General features: G+C 39.7%; 1 protein-coding gene across 2 annotated transcripts in view; it reads right to left on the minus strand.

Moving 5' to 3' along the window:
• Nucleotides 1-6,643, minus strand: part of nat16 (N-acetyltransferase 16) — a 43,480-nt gene extending 36,837 nt beyond the window's left edge. Inside the window, exon 1 of one of the 2 annotated variants that reach the window (XM_033610193.2) lies at nt 6,496-6,631. The gene's annotated coding sequence lies outside the window, so the exon portion shown is untranslated. Of the gene's footprint in view, nt 1-6,495 lie in introns of both variants that reach the window. The other variant, XM_033610194.2, reaches the window with a different exon arrangement.
• Nucleotides 6,644-23,284: the final 16,641 nt, after the last annotated feature.

Consider the following 23,284-nt stretch of genomic DNA (forward strand, 5'->3'; position numbering starts at 1 on the left):
AAACTCGATTGGACAGGACTTTTACAGTGACATGTGACTCTGTGATGTCACAGGCAACTGTAGAAGGTCTGCTACCTATCCTGGGCCTTTGGCCAGCCCAGACAGACCTCTCTTCCTCCTGGGCTCTGACTAACTCAGAGACCATTGCTTACAGACTCTCTTAACCCGAACCAGAAAAGTTAGAGGTGCAAACACAAGGTTTGCAACTAACTTTCCAGCAACAAGGAGAACCAAGTGAGTTAGCACCCAGCATCTAACTCTGCAAGGACCCTGAGCAACCAGCTTCCTCGGATCTGCACGTTTGGAACAAGGACACAACAAAAGCCCTTTTCAGATAGGAATTGTGCAAATTTGAAGGAAAGCCCAATCAGTCATTTTTCAGCATTGGCAGTATAAAAACAAAACCGGGGAGTGCGGCAAAATGCCGCCTACCTACTTTTGTTTATACAGAATGTGCCTTTTCAGGGCAATGGGGGTGTGAGCAAGTAACAAAACGTGTAGCTCAGCGTGTAAAATAAACAGTGATGTAGGAGGGAAGCCGCGGCTAGTCAGTCCTTCAGCGATTCTCTCGTAAATCAGCCTGTTCTTCACCGTCCCTGTCATCTGATGGTTAATGGCCTCTTCATTTGCATGAGGGCATGGAGGGCACACAATGCCTTGTCTCCTCAGTTGCTCATCTTTACAGTGTCTGTCAAGTTTGCATTTCCCTCGCTACTAGCTGCTTGCTAATTCCTGCTGTCAGCTGTTTCCTGTTTATCCACCGTCAGTGGCTCACACATGCGGCATCATCAACAGCTCCTCCCACAAGTCTTCAACAGCCCCTCCCATTGCGGAGGGCCGCCTCAGTCTGTTTAAACTAAAAGGGTTAGGCCAACATGACTACCCTACGAAAATTAGGCGCCTCGGATCAACTAGCCATTCCGCCTATGAATGCTCGCAGCTGGCTGGCAAAACAGCCCAACATTCGTGGAAAATCTGGCAGTGTAAAAGGGGCTAAAGACTGCTTCTGGAATCGCAGCTCTTTCCAGCCTTCTTCTGCCGGCTAACAAAAGCAGCACATCACAAAGCGACTCTTTCTTCCATCCATTCAAGGATTGATAATGTAACAACTGGGCATAGCTTTATCACAGCTGTACAGGCTAAGCAAGACTGTTTAATTTGTTGGATGTGATTTAATGCTGTTTACCGAGTTATTGTTGTGATTGTTTGCAATTAGGTCATTGGTTAGTTGGCTTCGCCAAAGCTAAGTGATGTTAGTTTGCTAATGCTGTTCACAGATGTCTTGCATGCAACTTAACATCCTCTGCACTAATCCAGACTTTATGCAACACAAATCACATTCACATAGACTCATTTACAAACAGGCTTTCAACAGAGCTACACCCAAGATGCAAATCAAAGTTTCCGCTTCCTTTCCTTTGTCTTTGTCCTGTCCACACGGTCGAACAAGACCTCCCCCGATCTGAAGCCAGCTTTGATTCGGCCATCTTGTAGTTCTCTGTTGTCAGCCATTTTGTTTGTAGGCCAAATGGCCCTTTGATTATCGCACCCACCTTTGTCTCTCTCTCTCCCTCTCTCCTTCTCTCTCTCTCTCTCTCTCTCTCTCGCACATAAATACTTTTTTTTTTTTTTTTTAATATTGCACAAGAGTGAGCTGAAATCCTTCAGGCTTTACTATTAAATTTGGTTACTGTTAATAATTCAATTATTAATAAAAATTCCAAATTGATAGTTAAGTGAATTTTATGAGACTGATATGTTTAATTGGCTATCATTTTCCCTTTTCGGGAAATGGTGCTCCATGACGTGATTTAATGTAAATTAAGTCATATCATTTAACATTTCTGATAGCCAATTTGGTACTTTCATTGGTGGTCTATTACAAGGTCAGGCCCATGTTGAGGCTTAAGTAACAACAAATAGTGCTGCAGTGTAAAACATAGCACTGGTGCCTAGATCACAACAAATAGTATCCCTGCTTTTATAGTATCACCAGTATAAATTACAACATTAATAATGCCCCCCCATGAGGGCCAGAATTGTTCCCTACATTAATGGTTCCCCTTGGTGAGGCCTAATATTGTTGTTCCCAACAACAGTAAAGTAATTTTCTGGACTTACCAGACTGTTCTAGCTGTTTTGTCTTTTTTTTTTTTTTTTTTTTTTGTTCTTGCACAATTAGTCATTAAAACTATATTACTGATAATCATTTATAGAAAAGGTCATTGCATCAATATTTTGTCCAAGTACCAACAGTCAACCCCACAGTATCGTTCAATCAATAGTTAATTTATTTAACTCAAACAACTAAGCACAGTAAATAACTGATGGCATGTGCAAGTAGGAAGGGTATCAGTCATGTAAGGCATGTGTGGATGAGTGAAACATGGTGTAATGTGTGTTGTAAGGTGCAGTATACCAAACAAAGGAAAGAGGCTGAAAAGGCTACAGCAGGCCAAGCTGGAAGAGTGTGTGACCAAAAGGGTGGTCCTTTATGCCCTCTGCAGGCCCAACCAAAAGGGCAGGTACCAGAAGGCACTCCCTCCCAGCTCCGCCTACCGGCCAACTCCCAATAACTGCAAGAGCGAGAGCACAGTCAGACACGGGTTTTGAATAAGTTGAAAATCTCAACTCAGGCTTAAGAGAAATTCTAATAGGCATTTTTCACTATATTCTAACAATTTATCGACTGGCTGATTAATGGATGGGCGGCACGGTGGTGTGGAGGTTAGCACTGTCGTCTTACAGCAAGAGGGTTGCTGGTTCGATTCCGGCTGCGGGAGCCCCTCTGTGCGGAGTTTGCATGTTCTTCCTGTGTCAGCATGGGTTTTCTCCAGGTACTCTGGCTTCCTCCCACAGTCCAAAGACATACAGACTGGGGATAGGTTAATTGGTGACTCTAAATTGTCCATAGGTGTGAATGGTTGTCTGTCTCTATGTGTCAGTCCTGCGATAGTCTGGCAACCTGTCCAGGATGTACCCTGCCTCTTGCCCAGTGTCAGCTGGGACAGGCTCACCTGAATGATTAAGTCATTATTAACATAGCTGCCAATTACTTTTCTTAATATAGAATTTGTTTAATGACTTATTGATGAATCAACTAATAGTTTAAACCCTACATTAAACAATAATGAAAATAACTGTTGTTAGTTGTAGAAGAACTAAGAACATGCTTGACTGACTATAGCTGCAGACTGCATCCTCATCATCACCTGTCATTGAAAAATGCTTTTCTGTCAGGGCCGTTGTTAGGGCCTGGGCGTCTGAGGCTTCAGCCCTGAATGATTTTATGAATAGCCCCGGATCTAACAAGCTGGGTAGTCACGTGCTAACCACTAACATTCAGCACAGTGTTCAATCTGCTCCTCATGACTGACTGTTTACATGACACAACCCCTCCACGGAAACTCTACCTCTACCTGCGCCAGTAGTGGCACCTCAGAGTACTGTTCCCCCTGCCAGCTCCCCCTACCGGCCTCATTTGTCACTAACACTCTCACCAGAAACATTCCCAATAGAGACCAAGGTGCAGAGCATCCTGTCCACACAGCAAACCTCGAGATAACAATAAGATCCTGCACCCTATTCACTGTGTGCCCGTTTCTCCTCTCTCTGCTCTGTCTCCTTACAAGTTTGGCCTCCTGAATGTGATATCTCTTTGCAACAGGTCTTTTATAACTAATGATTTTATTGTTTCAAATGATTTTCACTTTTTATGATTACTGAGACATGGCTGTCCCCTGGGGACATTGTCCCCCTGATTGACACCAATCCCCCTGACTTTGCTTATTTTCATATCTCCAGACCATCTAAAAGAGGGGGTGGCCTAGCTGTTTTTTATAAGTTAGGCCTCAGCAAGTGCCATCCTGTTACTTTTGGTAATTATAACTCCTTTGAAGTTTTAAGTTTTTTAATCCCCCCCCCCCCCCCCCCTTACTCTGCATTTTAATTTACAGGCCACCTACATCAGTTAATTTTATCTCTGAGTTTTCTAAACTTTTGTCAATTGTCACACCAAGATATGACAAGGTGTAATTTTAATATGCATGTATGCTGCTGTCCCTCCCATTCCCTCACCTCCACCTTTTTAGATCTTTAGTCTTTTAACCTTGTGCAATCTGTCAGAGGAGACACACATTCTAAAGGTCATACTTTAGACCTGGTACTCTCATCTGGGTTCTCACTCAATGTCATAATTTGGTGGACTTGCCTGTCACTGATCATAAAGCTGTTGTTTTTAAAGTCCCACTAAAGCTCTCCATTTCCACTCCCTGCTCTACAATTTGCTCTCGCATTTTTAACTCTGCAGCGAAATTCTGCAATGCTTATAATTCTTGTCATTTTAACTATGCTATACCTCCTCCCAATCCCGATGCACTGCTAAAGTCATTCAGTGGTCAGTGCCTAGCCATCCTTGACCAAATTGTCACATTTAAATCCAGGAAACTAAAATCAAAAAATTTCCCCTGGCCGAATGATCACACTCGAGCCCTTAAAAGACTCTATAGAAAGTCGAACGACAATGGAAGGCCAATAAGTCAGAAATAACACATACAACCCTTAAAAATCACATGCTCAGTTATCAGAAAGCAGTTAAAGATGCAAGATCTGCCTGTTTCTCCAGGCTAATCTCAAGTAACAACCATAATCCTAAAGTCCTCTTTAAGGTTATTAATTGTGTTGTTACTGGTCTTTCTTCTTTCCCTGAGCCAGATGCTGAGCTGCCTGAGAAATTTCTTTCCCATTTTGTAAATAACATGGAGAACATCAAGTCTCATATCCAGCCTGACCCTTGCTCGATTTCTCTTCCTCATGTCAGTTCAGCCTCTGTCCCTCAGTTTCCACCTGTTACAATCTCTTAGTTAGAGTATACAGTCTCCCACATGAACTCCTCCTCCAGTACCCTTGATACCATCCCAACAATTCCTTGGTTTCTGGCTCATTCCCTGACAGCTTTAAGCAAGCCATTATTCACCCGCTATTAAATAACTTCAACCGGACCCCCGTCCTTCAGGAACTATAGGCCAATTTTCAAATTGTCCTTCTTGTCCAAAGTTCAGGAGAAAGTAATTTCCTCACAACTTTTAACAAATTTCAGTCAGGTTTTAGAGAACTTCATAGTACTGAGACAGCCCTTGTTAAGGTTACTAACGACCGTTTGCTTGCTACAGACAGAAGTGACACCTCAGTTTTAGTTCTTTTAGATTTAAGTGCCGCTTTTGACACTGTCGACCATTGAATTCTTCTGCACTACCTAGAGACTTGGGTTGATTATATTTTGTATTATCAATCTAAGTTTTTAAAGTAACTAAAGCAGACAAATAAATGTGGTGGAATTAAAAAAAAAATACGTTTCCCTGAGATGTGTAGAAGTATAAAGCAGCATTAAATGGAAGTACAAGCTCTCAAAATTTTCCTAATTTTAATGATAGCAGTTGCAAAGTAAGCTATTTCTGCTCAATACCTAACAACTACTAATATTTTTAACATCACAATTCATAATTAATCTGAAGAATGAGATTTAAAGGAAAAAGGATGCCATAGTGCATTTTTTTAAAAGCATCCAAATAGAACTTGATCATAAAAAAATTCCCAAGGGAGGAAACACCCCCCCCCCCCCCCCCCCCCCCCACCCCCCACCCCCCTCAGAACACCACCACCCCAGCACAGAGGTGCAGGCTAAGCCCCCAGATGTCCTCAAATCTTAGAACCATCTCTGGCCTCTGTTATTTTGTCCCATTTTTTTAAAAATACATCCAATTAAAATGACACAGCCAAAATAAATATCAAATATGTATCAATAAAACATTTCAGCCTCTTCAAAGTAGCTCTTTGAGTGGTTATTTCATTGCTGTACAAGAGTTACAGTGAGCATTCACCTTTTTTAGGTATTTCAAGTTAAATCAGTTGTCATGCGTGTGCTCATCTTTGATTATGTTGTATTACAGGATCAGCTCAGCAGATAGGATGGATGAATGAGACTTAATTGAATATGACCATAATGATCTTAATGCCATGTTATCAGGTATTATATGTTCAGCAATGTGATCAACTGGACACCACAGAAAAATCCTGTCTCCTATAGAAACATGTATGATGCTATAAGATTTACAAGATTTTATAAGGTTTACATATTGAGCAGTTGTGTGTGTCGTCATTAGTGATACCACCGTGATGACCGAGCACAGAATATATGCAAGAGTCCAAATAATCCCGCAAGGTCACTATCCTGTCATCACTGAGAAGCCTACAACACATTTTAAGAATATTACATAATACCGATGGAGATTAAAATCAAACAATACCATAAAATCCGATACGTCACAATGTACCCAGCGGGCCTACTAAGCACCGCTGAGCACCGCACGCGCTCCATAGCCCATATAGGGATGCTGAAGGCTGGTAATTTTCCTTCACACAACCTCTTGGACAGCACGGAGCCATCCGTTATTTAACCGGCAGCCGCATTCCAGCCGTCGGCTCTGCGGGTCTTACCGCGGATGATGGCCGACGGTGGTGTCCTTGGTGTCGGTGGTCGGAGGAGACAGGATGGTAGACGGTACCACGGCTGATGCACGAGCTGCACAGTTCCGGTGATGAATGAAAGACAGACAAACCGGCTCTGTCGGTGATACACTGGAGACTTAACACGAACCACAAGCCCCGCCTCTCCCAGTTTCCTACGTCAAGCCTCCGTACTGGACTCACTGGAGCGGCTCAGCATCACCGCAGCCCTCCCCCCTCAGCTATCCGCGTGTGTGTGTGTGTGTGTGTGTGTGTCAGTATCAAAGGGACGTGCAAAGACTTCCAAGGAGCATAAGCGGTTGGGTAGCACACCTCATTTCTCCCCTTTTCCAGTAATTTAGAAGTGTTGTCTTTTTTTTTTTAAGTGGATCAAAATGTCATCAGATCTACTAAAATAAACTGAAGCATGATACACTTACAGCCTACTAGGCTATAAATAACATCCTATCAAAACATCAGTATAGATATCAGAAGAAACACAACCAAATTACCCTTTTTCTGACCTGAGGAACAAAAAAAAAAGTTCACTTGCTGTATTTATTTTTAGACCCGTCAAAAGCAGCTGATTGTGATGTTCTTATCTCTAAGCTTCAAAGATATGGATTTCAGGATGTTATTCTCAAATTATTTGTTAGCTATATTTGACATAGAGCAATAATTGTTTCTTGGTGAGGTGCTGCAGGGATCTATTCTGGGCCCAATGCTTTTTGAGCTTTATGTCATTAAGCTGCCTATTGCCAGTGTTTTTTACTGTTCTTTGTTGATACTACAAATCCTCCAGCTTCACATGAATGTTTTAGTAGTGGTGATGGTGGTAGTGGCCTGTAAAAGATTCAGATCCAAAGCACAGCTGATTAACTGTTTATACATGGGGTGGGGGTGGGGCATTGGGCCTATTACAAAAAGGCTTCTAAAGGGATTCACGCAACATGACCAAACTTCATGACCCACACACACACACACACACACACATACACACATACACACTAATATAATTTTGCCATGTGCCATTTCAAAACTGCCATTTCAAAACTCTCAAACCAGCTTTCATAAGGAGGCATCACTGTACCAGTGACAAATGCAATGCATATGATGTGCATATACAGTTGTAGTTATTGCCAGTTCGCAGTGGTTGAAATATTCATAGTTAATAGGTAAATAAATTTTTAAATAGATTTTTTTAAAAATATTCTTCCATTTCAGTGAGAAAATACCACAAACATGTAGCCCAGATCTTTAGGAATAATACTAAAATTAATTTCTTTTACAACATGTCTTGGCAGTCTTTTTAGATGAAAATTCACATTTGGAATATCTTTAAGTGATTGAAAACAGAATAGTGAAGACAGTTTTGTTCACTGATCTACCACTCTTTTTTCTTTCACAGTTTAGTCATATTTCATGATTATTATGGCCCTTCTGGTGTTGTGATGGGGTAGATGGGGGTTGAGGTGGAGAGATGGTCTGGGCATGGGGTAAGGGAGGAAATATTATGTAAATCTACTATAAACACTAGGGGGTGCAAAATAATGTAAAAGATCATTTTTTTTATAAGCTGTCACTTGGATCATGTAAATGATAATTTCATGTGAGCATTAATGAAGAAAGTACATAATAATAGGCTAATAGTATTGGTTAACTATGACAAAAATTCATTTTCCTATTCTGTTTTTAAACTGATGAATAATGGAATTGTAAAACTGACCAGCTGTTGACCTCTGACCTCGTGGAGCCGGCCACCTGTTCCTACTCACAGTAGAAACCGACTGCTGGCCAATCAGAGCTCTTGTTGCTGTTGTGTGGGTCAGCCCTCATTTTATTTTTTTGTGACACCCTGCAAACATTTCTTAAAATAAATCACAGAAGAAATAAAGCAGGATTTCAGTTTTCCAATAGACATTACCTCACATGCACTGTAAACCCCAATCAGCTCACTCAACCAAAAATTGGGAAACATCTCAAAACTTTTAGTTTAATACAATACAGTAGCATAACATTTTTGAGTACACCAGGCACAAAATAAATGTGTGACATGACCTTTGTCTGACAGGAATTTTATGTCAGTGTAACATAAATTTTTGTTGTATAAGCATTTAATTCTTTGTCATATGAACATGAAAACACTGACTGTGTTTACAAGGTCTTTAGTATCCCGGTTTTGAGGCTCATCCCGGCTTTGAGCATATCTGGGATATGATGTTTACATGGAACACAGAGAAACCCGGTTATTCATATCCCTGTATACATGATAAATACCAGTAACCTGTTTTCTGATCACTGCATCCTATCTGCGCAGGCTTGTGTTACGTATTTTACGTCTTTTGTTTACAACAGATTGAGCAGGAAATGTGATATATTTATTATTTTTAGAAGTAAGACAAAAATTAGACCTCTGTGGCTTCTAGCGGGCTTAGCGTTAGTAAATACTCATGTCGCATTACAGCTATGGCTCATCCATTTCATCTTCAGCAATGGGAAGAGAGAGCGACAACAAATATTGAATACGTCACCAACTTTGATAGGTATTCGGCTGTCACTGCCACCACGCAGTACAAGGCAACAGTGGATGAAAATAAGTAGCCGTGACTGGTGCGATAGGATTGTTCTCACGGAGTTTACAGCTTCAGAGTGGAGAGAAAACTTCAGAATGAGTAGGGCATCCTGTGTGTCGTAGTTGAACCATTCATGAAACCTGGATAAGGCCAATCAAAACCGGGATACTAAAGACCTTGAGTGTGTTTACAAGGTCTTTAGTATCCTGGTTTTGATTGTTTTTTTTAAGTATCCCGTTTTTGTGTTTGTGCATGTGAACACCATATCCCGAATTCAGAAACCGGGTTATGCCCTTTTCCCGGTTTCAAGAAACACGGTTTTGCCACCTGCAGTACTCCGATAGAAGCCGGGATACTCGTGCATGTATACGCCTTATCCTGGTCTCCGATGGCTGCCCGCCGTGTGCGCAGGCGCCAGAGTGACGCACCAGATATACAAGCAACATGGCGGCAACGGGCGCTTCCCATTTTTGGAGCGCGAAGAGACTGAATTTTGTATTTTACGTATTTTCATCCACTGTTGCCTTGTACTGCGTGGTGGCAGTGACACCCGAATACCTATCAAAGTTGGTGACGTATTCAATATTTGTTGTCGCTCTCTCCTCCCATTGCTGAAGATGAAGTGGATGAGCCATAGCTGTAATGCGACATGAGTATTTACTAACGCCAAGCCCGCTAGAAGCCACAGATTTGTCATTTTTGTCTTACTTCTAAAAATAATAAATATATCACATTTCCCGCTCAATCTGTTGTAAACAAAAGACGTAAAAGACCTAACACACGCCTGCGCAGATAGGATGCAATGATCAGAAAACAGGTTACTGGTATTTATCATGTATAAAGGGATATGAATTACCGGGTTTCTCTGTGTTCCATGCAAACATCATATCCCGGATATGCTCAAAGCCTCAAAACCAGGATACTAAAGACCTTGTAAACACAGTCATCGAAAACACATTGTACAACTTTTTTTTTTTACCTTCATTGGACTATAAAAATATACTGTGGCATGGTCAGAGTGTTTGATTTGCAACAGTGTGGTCAAAGGAATGATTTCTGCCGCTGGACATGCACTTCATCTCACCTCAGCACAACTCTACATTAGATACTTTAAAAACCACACAGGCAGGAGGTCACTGACTGTGTATAAGACTTAACTCATGGTGCAAAATGTTTTTTACCACAACATTAACTGTAGCCTATTTGAAACATTGTGAAATACATAAACATTAATCACTGTGTAATGGGTAACGTGAGTGATTTAAAACACATTTAAACAATTTTCTTCAGCTTATGGCCTTAAACACATTGTCTCCCAACATGCTGAAAAACTCCACCCATTCAGCCCCAACACACCACAACATAGTAAGTGCACAATGACAGTGTTGTTTATTGGCCTTAAACTAATCAGGTAGTATCAGCTTCATACATTTTAGTCAAATTAACTCAAAACTCAAAATTGTTGACTTAACATAAAAGAAAAACATGTCAAGCTTACAAGAGATGAGTTTTTGTGTCAAGTGAACATAAAGTTTTTATGTCAGTTTGACAATCTGGGGCATTTGTGTAGACTTAACATTAAAATATTGTGTCATAGATGGATTGGGGTTTACAGTGTGGTTTGATGACACTGCCTGACACATCACCCCAAAATCTTACATAAATCTTACTGAGGTACAATTTTGTGGTACACAAAGTACCTCAGAATTGAGTAATTCAATTTTATGCTAGGGCGGCACGGTGGTGTGGTGGTTAGCACTCTCACCTCACAGCAAGAGGGTTGCTGGTTCGATCCCGAGCGTGGGAGCCCTTCTGTGCGAAGTTTGCATCTTCTCCCCGTGTCAGCATGGGTTCTCTCCGGGCACTCCGGCTTCCTCCCACAGTCCAAAGACATGCAGATTGGGGACTAGGTTAATTGATAATTGAATGTGGCTGTTTGTCTCTATGTGTCAGCCCTGCGATAGTCTGGTGACCTGTCCAGGGTGTACCCTGCCTTTCGCCCGATGTCAGCTGGGATAAGCTCCATCCCCCCCGCGACCCTCAAGAGGATGAAATGGTTAGAAGATGAATGAATGAATGAATGAATTTTATGCTACTTTATACTTCAGCACTATATTTTAGTATTAATTTTGTACTTTTCACTCCACTACATTCAGCAGGCATCTATGGATACTCGCACTTTCAAATTTTACATATGTTCAAATAATAGATTATTATGCATTGTTATAAATGAAAATGTCCATATAAAGTATGTAAGTAATATAAATGAGCTTTCTCCACCAGATATTAATGCATTAATAGTAACGATTGAATAATGTGGTTTGGATTAGGTATTAATTTAGGTTAGTGTTAATCTCTGTGTTCATATATTGCCATATGTATGCAAAATATGTACGTAGCAGGACAGCATTTTGGTATCAGAAGCATTTTCATTTGCTGTCCATTTGTAGTCCAAGTAGTATTGCCGATTCACATTTGAGCGAGCTTTGGTCCAACAGTCCATGTGGAAAGCAAAAGAGGCAGTGGCCAAATGGCTGGTGGCTGGTGCTAATTTCCATAGTTCTGAGATTGAGTTAGCATTACTTCTTATAATAAAGCTTCATCTGTCCCTTCTGTGATGGGTTAAAGAACATTTAAGGACAACAATTCCTGCGTTATTACAACCTTTTTCCTTTGGTAGTTTTGGTTCAGTATCATTTAGAAAAATTCTTACTTTTTGATACTTCTTTCACCTGAAATAGTGATGTCACAGGTCCCCGGAGTCCATTTGTACATCACTGTAGCAAGGCGAAATACTGAGCTTAGGGGGGTAGGGTTAAGGTTGCCTGTAAAGTAGTTTAATAAAAAGATGAGGACATTTGGACTTTATTTTCGTCTTGTTTGAGGATATTGGGACTTAATTATCATTGTCAATGTTTAGACTTATTGGCCCTACTGATCCCAAATAGTTAGAAGAAATCAAAAATACATACCAAACAAAAGTCTAGGTCTCAGGAGGATATAATAAAAGCAATAATATCCATATGATTATTTATTTTTAACCTAAATATTCACCATAATGCTTAAATTATCACAAAAATAACCATCTGTCTTCGTAAATTAACAACTGCTTTTCAAGTCACTTGGTCAGTGACTTCCGGGGTCAGACACAGATGAAAAAAACATCCTTAAACACCAGCATGATATGCGGCTGGTCACTATTATAGTTTAATGGCAGCCGGCAGCGTCAGAGGGAAACACATCAGGACAATAGCGAAAGTTGAGACAATGAAAGTAGGGTGGTTGGTGGATGGGTCCAACAACCAATGACTTTCACCCAGGAGAGCGGTGTTTGCATCCCCTAAGATCATAAAGCCAAGCCCTGCTCTTTTTTCCTAAACCCAACCATGTGCTTTTGTTGCCTAAACCCAACCAAATGTGTTAGCTGCTCAAGGAAAAAAAATGTCAAACGTAAGTGTATTTTGAAAGAAGACAATGCATGTAACAGGCAGAAGTTGACAGTGTCCCAGAACGTCAACAACCAACACAACCAGGGTACCTTGGACGTCGTATCTGGATGTGGAAAGTCCATGACCAAACGTCAATATGTGACAAGGTCAGAGTGAGAATGTGTTAGAAAACCCCCACCCACTGATTATGCTATGAGTCTTTTTTTTCTGCATACAACTATTAAAATACCTGTTTTTTGTGTCTAAAAAAACTGCTGGAAACAGTGATGACCCACTAATTTAGATCTGTTTTTTGTTGATTGTTGGTCTCGAATACTGGTCCGCTGTGGTCTTCAACTTGACAGACGTCCAGTCTAGATAACACACCATCCATCTTCCGTTCCACCCTCATGGCAAAGCAATGGTAAATTGAGTGCTCTCATATAGCGCCTTTCTACTCTTGCGACCATTCAAAGTGCTTTTTCACACTACATGTCACATTCACCCATTCACACAATGATGGCCAGCTACCATACATGTTGCCACCTGCTACTCAGTAACTATTCATACATTCTCACACACTGATGGAACAGCCGTCGGGAGCAATTTGGGGTTCAGTATCTCGCCCAAGGATACTTTGACATGTGGACTGGAGGAGCCAGGGATTGAACAACTGATCTTCCAATTAGTGGATGACACCCCTGAGCCACAACCACCACAGTCAGTTCATATACTAAGTCATTCTAGAAACCTTATGATATGATATGATATGATATGATATGATATGTATAAAACATGCAAATGTAATGTATTTGGTGTTATCAGCAAGCCACAATTTTCTTCTAGCGGGATGATAAAATAATTTCAAAGAACAAGACAGCAGTGCTCAATATACCTCCGTCTGTAATCCCGCAGACCTTGGAATGACAGAGCTCAGGACATCCACCAATGGAACCTTGTGTGTGAGGTAATGTATTGACAGGGAGATGTGTCCCCATCTGTGTAATCAATGCCGCTGCACAGGTCCACACTGCTGATAGGACTACAGTCACATTGATTAAAAAAGTAATTTAGTTTGTTAGTGCTCTCCCAATTCCCATCACAGGATGGCTCTGAGCTCTTGGGTTGTAAACTGTGATGTATCCAGTACTGTACCAAAACTCACCAACATCATGCCTTATTTATTATTCTATGTGCATGTTATTTTTGTGCTTTATTGCATGTTATCCATTGTGAAAACATAGCAGCCATGCACATCCAAAAAAAACTAAGGCAGGTGCTTGACAAAAAGAATAGCAATAAACATGAAAACATCTGCACACTGTAGCTCTCTTAAGTGCTCACTTGTGGATGTGCCAATAAATTGCTAATTTTTTTCATCTTGATCAAATAGATAAAAATATATATATATATATATATATATATATATATATATATTGTGGACATGTTGGTATAACAGAGTCATACAGGGAATGTTGCGGTTACAGTGGCGTGCAAAAGTTTGGGCACCCATGGTCTAAATTTTGTTTCCTGTGAGTAGTTAAGTAAGTAGAAGATGAACCAATCTCCAAAAAGCATGAAATTAAAGATGAAACATTTCTTCAGTATTTTAAGCAAGATTACTTTTTAATTTCAATCTTTTACAGTTTCAAAATAACAAAAAAGGAAAAGGGCCTGAAGCAAAAGTTTGGGCACCCTGCATGGCCAGTACTTAGCAGCGCCCCCTTTGGCAAGTATTACAGCTTCTTAACACTTTATGTATCCAGCTAAGAGTCTTCCAGTTCTTGTTTGGGGGATTTTCACCCATTCTTCCTGCAGATGGCTTCTAGATCTGTGAGATTTGTTCAGCCATCTTGCATGCACTGCTCTTTTGAGGTCTATCCACAGATTTTTAATTGTGTTTAGGTCAGGTCTGCCATGGCAAAACCTTCAGCTTGCTCCTCTTGAGATAGTCCATTGTGGATTTTGAGGTGTGTTTGGGAACATTGTCCTGTTGTAGAAGCCATCCTCTCTTCATATTCAGCTGTTTGTTTTTTTTTTACAGATAGTGTGATGTTTGCTTCCAGAATTTGCTGGAATTTATTTGAATCCATTCTTCCCTCTACCTGTGAAATATTCCCTGTGCCACTGGCTGCAACACAAGCCCAAAGCATAATTGTTCCACCCCCATGTGAAACGGGTGTTCTTTTCATGAAATTCTGCATCCTTTTACCCCCAAACATACCTTTGCTCGTTGTGTCCACAAAGTTCTATTTTAACTTCATCAGTCCAAAAAGTTTCCAAAAAGCATCAGGCTTGTTCAGATGTTCCTTTGCAAACTTCTGTTGCTGAATTTTGTTGTGAGGACATAGAAAAGGTTTTCTTCGGATGACTTTTCCATTAAGGTCATATTTGTACAGGTGTTGCTGCACAGTAGAACAGTGCACCACCACTCCAGAGTCTGATAAATCTTCCTGCAGGTCTTTTGCAGTCAAATGGGGGTTTTGATTTGCCTTTCACAATATCCTATACGAGCGGTTCTCTCAGAACGTTTTCTTGGTCTTCCAGACCTCAACTTGACCTCCACAGTTTCAGTTAACTGACATTTCTTAATTACATTACAAACTGAGGGAACAGCTACCTACAAACACTATCTTCATAGAGTCGTCTCCTGCTTTGTGGGCATCAGTTATTTTAGTTTTCAGAGTGCTAGGCAGCTGTTTAGAGGAGCCCATGGCTGCTGATTGTTGGGACAAGGTTTCAGGAGTCAGAGTATTTTTAAAGCTTTGAAATTTGCATCATCTGGAATTTCCTAATGATGACTGTGAACAAGCCAGAGCCCCAACAAGCTAATTAAGATCTGAGACCCTGTTTGCTGTCTTGAAGTGCCCAAACTTTTGTGCAGTGGTCCTTTCCTTTTTAAAAAAAACAAAACAAAATAATACACTAATCTTGCTTAACATTTTAAAAAGCATGTTTCACGTTTCATCATTAACTTAATGCTTTTTGGAGATCAGTTCACAGTGAATGAAACTTGGGGTGCCCAAACTTTTGCATACCACTGTATGTGGTATAGGTCACAGGACAATCCATTTTCTAACTTTTTACAGCACATCAATGCCAGAATTCTTACATTATTATATTTAGAGACATTTTTAAAAGTCATAAAAAAGACCAGTTTTCAATAAAGCTTGAAGATCTCCAAAGGGAACAATGGAGTGTTGCCTTTGTATCTATTAGAAACAGTACTGCCTGTTATTATACCATTGTCTCCAGTCTTGTCACATTTTTGCGTGTAAAAAAACATGGTTTTGTGGCACAATCACAGCTGATGATGTCTCTAAAAAAAACAATTGCTTTCCATAATATTATACTGGCTGAAAACACAGCAATGTCTCTTAAAAAAACCAACGACTTTCCGTGGCACTATCCCCGCTGAAAATGCTGCGATGTCTAGGTTGAAAAACAATTGCTTTTTGTGGCAGTATCCTGGCAGGAACTGCAGCAATGTCTCTGTTTACTGTTAAAAAAACTTTTCATGGCACTATTCTGGCAGGAAACACAGTGATATCATGGTAAAAAGCAACCACTGTACATGGCAGTGTCCCCACTGGAAACGCAGCAATGTCTCACTAAAAAAAACAACCACTTTCCGTGACACTATCCTGGCAGGAAACACAACGATATCTTGGTATGAAGCAATTGCTTTTTGCAGCACTGTCCCAGCTAAAAAAAAAGGGTAGATAAAAAAATCACCTACACTTGGTGGCTAAAAGTCCTTTGGAAACACAGCAATAACTCACTGAAAAACATCCAGTTTTGTTGTTTGTTGGTCTCAAACAGTGGTCAGATCATATATTACGTTACTTTAGAAATATTGATATGATACATATGAAACGTACAAATGTAACGTGTTTGTGATTTGCAGGAAAAATACAATGCCAACATTTTCCTCTGGTGACTGGGCTGGAAAACTTACAACTCACTCACTCAAAATCCCTGATAAAACATTTACTATATAACAAGGTATGAATCAATGTAAATGTTACCTTGCCTTCTCATTTGGGCTTGTGAGACAAAATCAGACCATTAGTTCAGTTGCTGGTCATCTGTACACCAGCATATTTCAGGGTATTGTTCATTTCATGTAAAAACTGACTCTCTTAAATCATCATAGCATGTACAGTACACAAGAGACTCACTCACTCAGAAGCTTTCCCTGACACACACAGCTCATTGTTTTTGAGTGATTTTAGAATCAGCAATAATTCAGTGGCCAGAGAAGAAATACCAGTTTGTAATTGTACAACTAAAGATTGTGGTGATCTAAGTGTAACGTGTAATCAGGGCCAAACTTTAATTCATATGCACACATCCTTCATTCTAGCTTTGACAGAAAGATATTTTCAAATAATTTTACTTGACTAATCAAGTCTTAATTTATTAAACTGCACTTAGTTTCTTAGTCTCTGCAATCTATGCAGCAGGTAATTACTTTAGAAATAACTGTATTAAGTATGGCTATAGCTGCAAAACTTACTTGGTAACTTGGAGTCACTTCCAGAGGTGTAAAAAGACTACGCCACTATTTACACACCACCTGTGCTCTGTTGTCCTCTATTGTTACATTTTGGAACTGCAGCTAAGGCATCACATCTCCTCTGCTCCTGTTGATGCTGCTGTGCCATGTGTTTCTGCCTAGAAATAAAGTCTCTTCTGTTCACATCCTGCAAACTTTTTTGTGGAAAACATAAGGTTGGGGACAGATAAAGTCAAAAACATTGCACACACTCTATATATTTTTTTTCAAGATAAAAAGCCTAATAAAGAATATTGGATATATTTGAAGAAAGAGTGCCTGAGCTTTAAGCCAGAAGCCCTCTGAGGAGCATCAGTGTAGCAGGTACTGTTAATGCAAACAAGATGAATACAATTTCAGTTAAATTAAATGTTGGTAATAACACTTTTTACCAAATAAGGAATTTCAGTTTTTGGCTGATGACTTTAGCATTAAAACTTACTGTGCACAGTGCTGGATCTTTTTGCCCATCCTATATTAACCAAAGGATAGCCCAGAATATCAACAATACTAAAGAAAATAAATACATTGATTAATTAATAAATACGTTATACCCTAAATTATAAAACTCAATCATTTTACATTCCAAGGCTTTTTTTTAAAAAACTCAACAGAGAGCAACACAATTTCAGCTCAGCACTGAGACATTCCATAGTTTGACTCCCAGAACTGAAACACATATGCATTTTACATTGGTTCTCACTTTACATGTTTGATAAATACACAACCCTCTGAAATTATAATTTCTTAATTTACCCTAAAACTTCCAATAAAAGCCTAGCCCCAATTAAACGCCCAGTCCCTTTTACTAGTCCAGTGTGGCTACACATTTAGACAAATAAACGCCTGTGTCATTTAGACGCCTGGTCTGTTTGTGAAACTGATCACTTTTTTATAGACGATCTTCAGATGTATAAAACTGGGTTGTTGGCTAACCCAAATTGTGTTTCCATTTCCTAGATTACCCTGTAATTCATATTCCTTTAATCCGCAAGGGTCCTCAGATCAAGTGAGTCAAAGGTTGTTGTTTTTTTTTGTTCTGTTTTGTTTTATAAAAATTTCATCCAAGTTGTGAGTATTGTTTTAACAGGATAAAGTGGTATTGTGTCGGTATGCCGGGTGCCGTAACTCTCTCTCTCTCTCTCTCTGAGCTGGGAGGCTAGTGGAGGCTAACTGGCTGTGTTGGCAGCTGAGCGAAGTGGAGCATGAGGAGAAAGCAATGGTTAGCCCCCGCTTTCATTGCAGGCAGATTCACTCGCCACAGGGGCGAGGAAATAAAACCTGTACTGCCACCTTAGTTTGGCTTAGTTTAGCGATGTCTTTCACTCAGTCTCAGTCTCTGCTGTGTTTAGCTATTTCCCTGCTTTCCTGTTAACGTTAGCACTACTCGGCTGCCACGCTAACGCTCCAACTCCAACTGAGCCGGGAGCCCAAGAGTTGGAACTAGTGCTAACATCCCTACGCTTCTCCGCCAGGCTCAGTGAGCCAGAGCTGAGAAGTGTGGGGACGTTAGCGTTAGCACTAGTCCGCTGCTATGCTAAAGTTCAAACTCTTCTCCATGAGACCGTGAGCCTGGCGGGTTCGCATGAACGTACATGAATGCGCAGCCGGACCGGCTTGTAAACAATGGGCTGGAGATCAACACAGAGAGAGGGTGTGTGAGGTCATGCTATACTCCTGATGAAATTACACCTCTAATTCTTCACATAGCAATTTTTTAATTCCTTCAATCTAGAAATTATGAATTTCGCTTATTGCTCCTTTAAAGCCTAATCTTTAACTAAGTAATATTCATATTGGTTTAAATAAACAATTTGATTGTACCACCCGATATTTGCTGAGCAACAGTTTTGTATGAAAGGAATTAAAGGCCTGTCCCAAATATAGCCTGTTGGTTTCAGTAGTTTATGCAAATTATAGCCTTGGTTATTAAATGGAATTTTACGGTAAACATTTTTTCATAAACAGGAAGACAGACTAGAGGGCATTTGTTCACAACAAACTATTTCCAATGTTTTTGAATACACAATGTCTAGAAATTTTAAGGTTTAGGATGGCATAAACAGCTGATTAGTAGATTCAAGATAATCAACTTTATGTATTACTCTAAGAGCTCTTTTCTGAAATTTAATTATAGGGACTATATTTGTTTTCTTTGCATTTGCCCAGACTTCAGCACAGTAGGACATATATGGCATTGCAAGTGAATATAGTACCATATATACAAACATTTCTTGTTTAACAACTCCCTTGTCTTATAAAGAACCGCAATAGATATTTATTACAAACAAGAACAAGAGCTAATAAGAAATAAACACAAATAAACAACTTGCAAACAATAGCAGAAAAAAAGGATATGATATGTGCAAACTTACAAATTTGTCGTTGTTGTTTTTGTTTTTGTTGTTGTTGTTGTTGTTGTTGTTCTTCTTCTTCTTCTTCTTCCTAGATGGCTTTTGCCTTTTCATTTTCTCTTACTCTGATGCTGTTTACATACAATCCACTCCATTTTCTTTATGTTCCATTTTTTTGAAAGTCAAGTTTTTTTTGTTTTTTTTTTTTCCCCCCAAATGATCCAGTATTCTGTAGCTATCTACTCTACTTTACTGAATACAATGAATCAGTCAACATAGTCTGGGAGAACTGGAGAGTAAACTGTATTAAATGATTTATAAATTAATTGAAATAAAAGCTGGAAGATTGTTGTTTTTATTAAATACAAAATATAACAAATGGAGTTGAAACTTTGATTATTTTTTCTCTCTTGCAGTGTACTTCAATTGCAATTTTATACAGACTACATATTTATGTAGTTAACTCATGACTTATTAATTATAAAAACAAATTTGCCAATCTTTACTGTTTTAGCATTTTGGTTCACTACTCATTGTGTAGTTAAATATTTAACTGTACATTTACAGTAAATTACTGGCTACTACTTGCATCACTATCACAGGGAATTTCTGTATCATTTTTACAGTAAATTGTTGTGAAATGACAGCTGTATACCGTGATCTCACAGTAGTTATACCTGCATATTACTGTGATTTAGCATTATGCTCATAAAATTACTATATGTAACTGTAACTTCACAGTTTATGTACATTTGATCACTGTGGTTTAGCAGTATGCTCCTGTAGAATTACTGTATTTCACTGTAATCTTACAGTTAAACTCCATACATTAATGTGATTTAGCAGTATGCTTCTGTAAAATCACTACATTTACCTGCATGAATGTCACAATAAAATGTGGTTAAATATCACAGTAAAAGCCTGTAAGGATGATTATGTAAGTTATTGTGAATTATTACAGTTATACAGTCAGGTCCATAATTATTTGGACAATGATACAGTTGTCGTCATTTTGGCTCTGTACACCACCACAATGGGTTTTAAATGAAACAATGAATACCTGCTTAAAGTGCAGACTCTCAGCTTTCATTTAAGGCTTTTTTCAAAAATGTAATATGAACCGTGTAGGAATGACAACCATTTCTTCACACAGTCCCCCGACTTTAAGGGCTCATAAGTATTTGGACAAACTAACATAATCATTAACTAAACAGTCAGTTTTAATACTTGGTTGCAAATCCTTTACAGTCAATGACTGCCTGAAGTGTTGGACACATAGGCATCATCAGATGCTGGGTTTCTTCCCTGGTGATGCTCTGCCAGCCCTTTACTGCAGCCGTCTGCACTTCCTGCTTGTGTTTTGGGTGTTTTGCCCTCAGTTTTGGCTTCAGCAAGAGAAACGCATGCTCAGTTGGATTCAGGTCAGATGATATGACTTTGCACAACATTCCACTTCTTTGCCTTAAAAATGTCTTTGGTTGCTTTTGCAATATGCTTCAGGTCAATGTCCAACTGCACTGTGAAGCATCGTCCAATGAGTTTTGAAGCATTTGGTTGAATCTGAGCAGATAATGGTGCCCCAAACACTTCAGCTTTCATCCTGCTGCTCTTGTAAGCAAGACAAGACTTCACTAGAATAAATACAGAGGGTTTATCACAAGATACAAACCATTAGTTAGCCTTAAAAATGGAAGGCCAGATTAGAGTTTGTCAAAAACCATTTAAAAAGCCTGTACAGTTGTGGAACAGCATACTATGGCCAGATAAAACAAAGATCAACTACCAGAATGATGGGAAGACAAGAGAAGGAAGAAGGGAAGGAACTGCTCATGATCCAAAGCACACCACCTCATCAGTGAAGCATGGTGGAGGTACTGTTATGTCATGGCCATGTATGGCTGCCAGTGGAACTGGTTCTCTTGTATTTATTGATGATGTGACTGCTGACAAGAGCAGCAGGGTGAAAGCTGAAGTGTTTGGGGCTACATTATCTGCTCAGATTCAACCAAATGTTTCAAAACTCATTGGACGATGCTTCACAGTGCAGTTCGACAATGACCTGAAGCATATTGCAAAAGCAACCAAAGACATTTTTAAGGCAAAGAAGTGGAATGTTGTGCAATGGCCAAGTCATATCATCTGACCTGAATCCAATTGAGCATGCGTTTCTCTTGCTGAAGCCAAAACTGAGGGCAAAACACCCAAAACACAAGCAGGAAGTGCAGACGGCTGCAGTAAAGGGCTGGCAGAGCATCACCAGGGAAGAAACCCAGCATCTGATGATGCCTATGTGTCCAACACTTCAGGCAGTCATTGACTGTAAAGAATTTGCAACCAAGTATTAAAACTGACTGTTTAATTGATGATTATATTAGTTTGTCCAAATACTTATGAGCCCTTAAAGTCGGGGGACTGTGTGAAGAAATGGTTGTCATTCCTACACGGTTCATATTACATTTTTGAAAAAAGCCTTAAATGAAAGCTGAGAGTCTGCACTTTAAGCAGGTATTCATTGTTTCATTTAAAACCCATTGTGGTGGTGTACAGAGCCAAAATGACGACAACTGTATCACTGTCCAAATAATTATGGACCTGACTGTATATTGTACCTTCCAGGAAATAAGTTGCAGTGTAGGCTATTGTCCTACTCAAACTACCGTCCCACTTTATTAAATAGTGTCAGGGTGAGAGGAGCATCAAGCGCAACTTTCTTAAAATTTGTGTAGATTCTACTGTTTGGTACATTCCAAGATAATAACACTTTTTAAAGTTCCCATCCTGATATCAATTAAACCCCCTAAAAACTCAGCTCTGTTCATTAAAATGACATATTTAGAAGTTTTTCTATGAAAAAAAAACCCTTCATGCCTTCATATGGCTTAAAAGCAACTCTATACCTTTTTTTTACCTGTTCCTCACATACTAAGCACAGAGCTACAGTATAAATATGAAACCTGTCTCCGCCTCCATCTCCACCCTCAGCCGCTTGCATGCAGCTTGAGAAACTACATACATTTGATTCTGCTAATTGCTCTCTACAAAGTAACAAACATAATGCGAATATATAACATTCATCTCTTGACCACATTATTCATCATAATGTGTTGCTAATGTTAGAAAATACCTTGTTCCTGATTGCCAGCTCTGACAAGCTGAAGTGAAATTGAACGTGAAACTTGGCTTGCAAAATGTAGCTACACCACCTTTGCCTCAATGTTATGGCATTACTAGTTCCAAAGGCATGTGATGTATGAAACCCTCGTTGTCTGAATCCACGTTCTTGTCATTGGTACACTGCAGATCCAAGGTGGAAATGCTCAGCCACAGTGCTGACTATTTATTTTACACATGATAAGTCTTGCAGTGTACAAAACACCACAAGGATGTGTTATCAAGGAAACTGGAAAAAAAAATGGATTTTACTGGAGGGGGTCTATAGTATTGTCTAGAAGTAGAATTTAGATTATTGTTTAATCATTGTTTTAATGCAAGTACTTAAAGCAAGTCACCAATAAAGACTTTTGTTTGTGTCCTTCAACCCAGCACATGTCAAACATTGACACAATTAATGACATGGACACTGTGGAACACTGGAACTGAATTACTGCAGCTGTGAGATGAGACTGATCTTCTGAAGCTGAATGGGGCCTTGATGGACCTGGAGGTGTCCTAATCGAGTCTTCTGAAAGTAAGCTTTTCATGGTGTGTCTGCACATGCAGGAGCAGCAAGATGTACCAGAGAAGCAAGTTGAAATGTTGGAGGTGTGTCCAGTTCTGACTGAAGCAGTCATGTCAGGGATGCTGCCTTGGACTTATCTTTATTGGTGGGTCAAAGCAGTTTCATATAGGCTCATACAGTCAGGGTGA

The sequence above is a fragment of the Epinephelus lanceolatus genome, chromosome 22, assembly GCF_041903045.1.
Source record: "Epinephelus lanceolatus isolate andai-2023 chromosome 22, ASM4190304v1, whole genome shotgun sequence".
Taxonomy (NCBI): Eukaryota; Metazoa; Chordata; class Actinopteri; order Perciformes; family Serranidae; genus Epinephelus; species Epinephelus lanceolatus.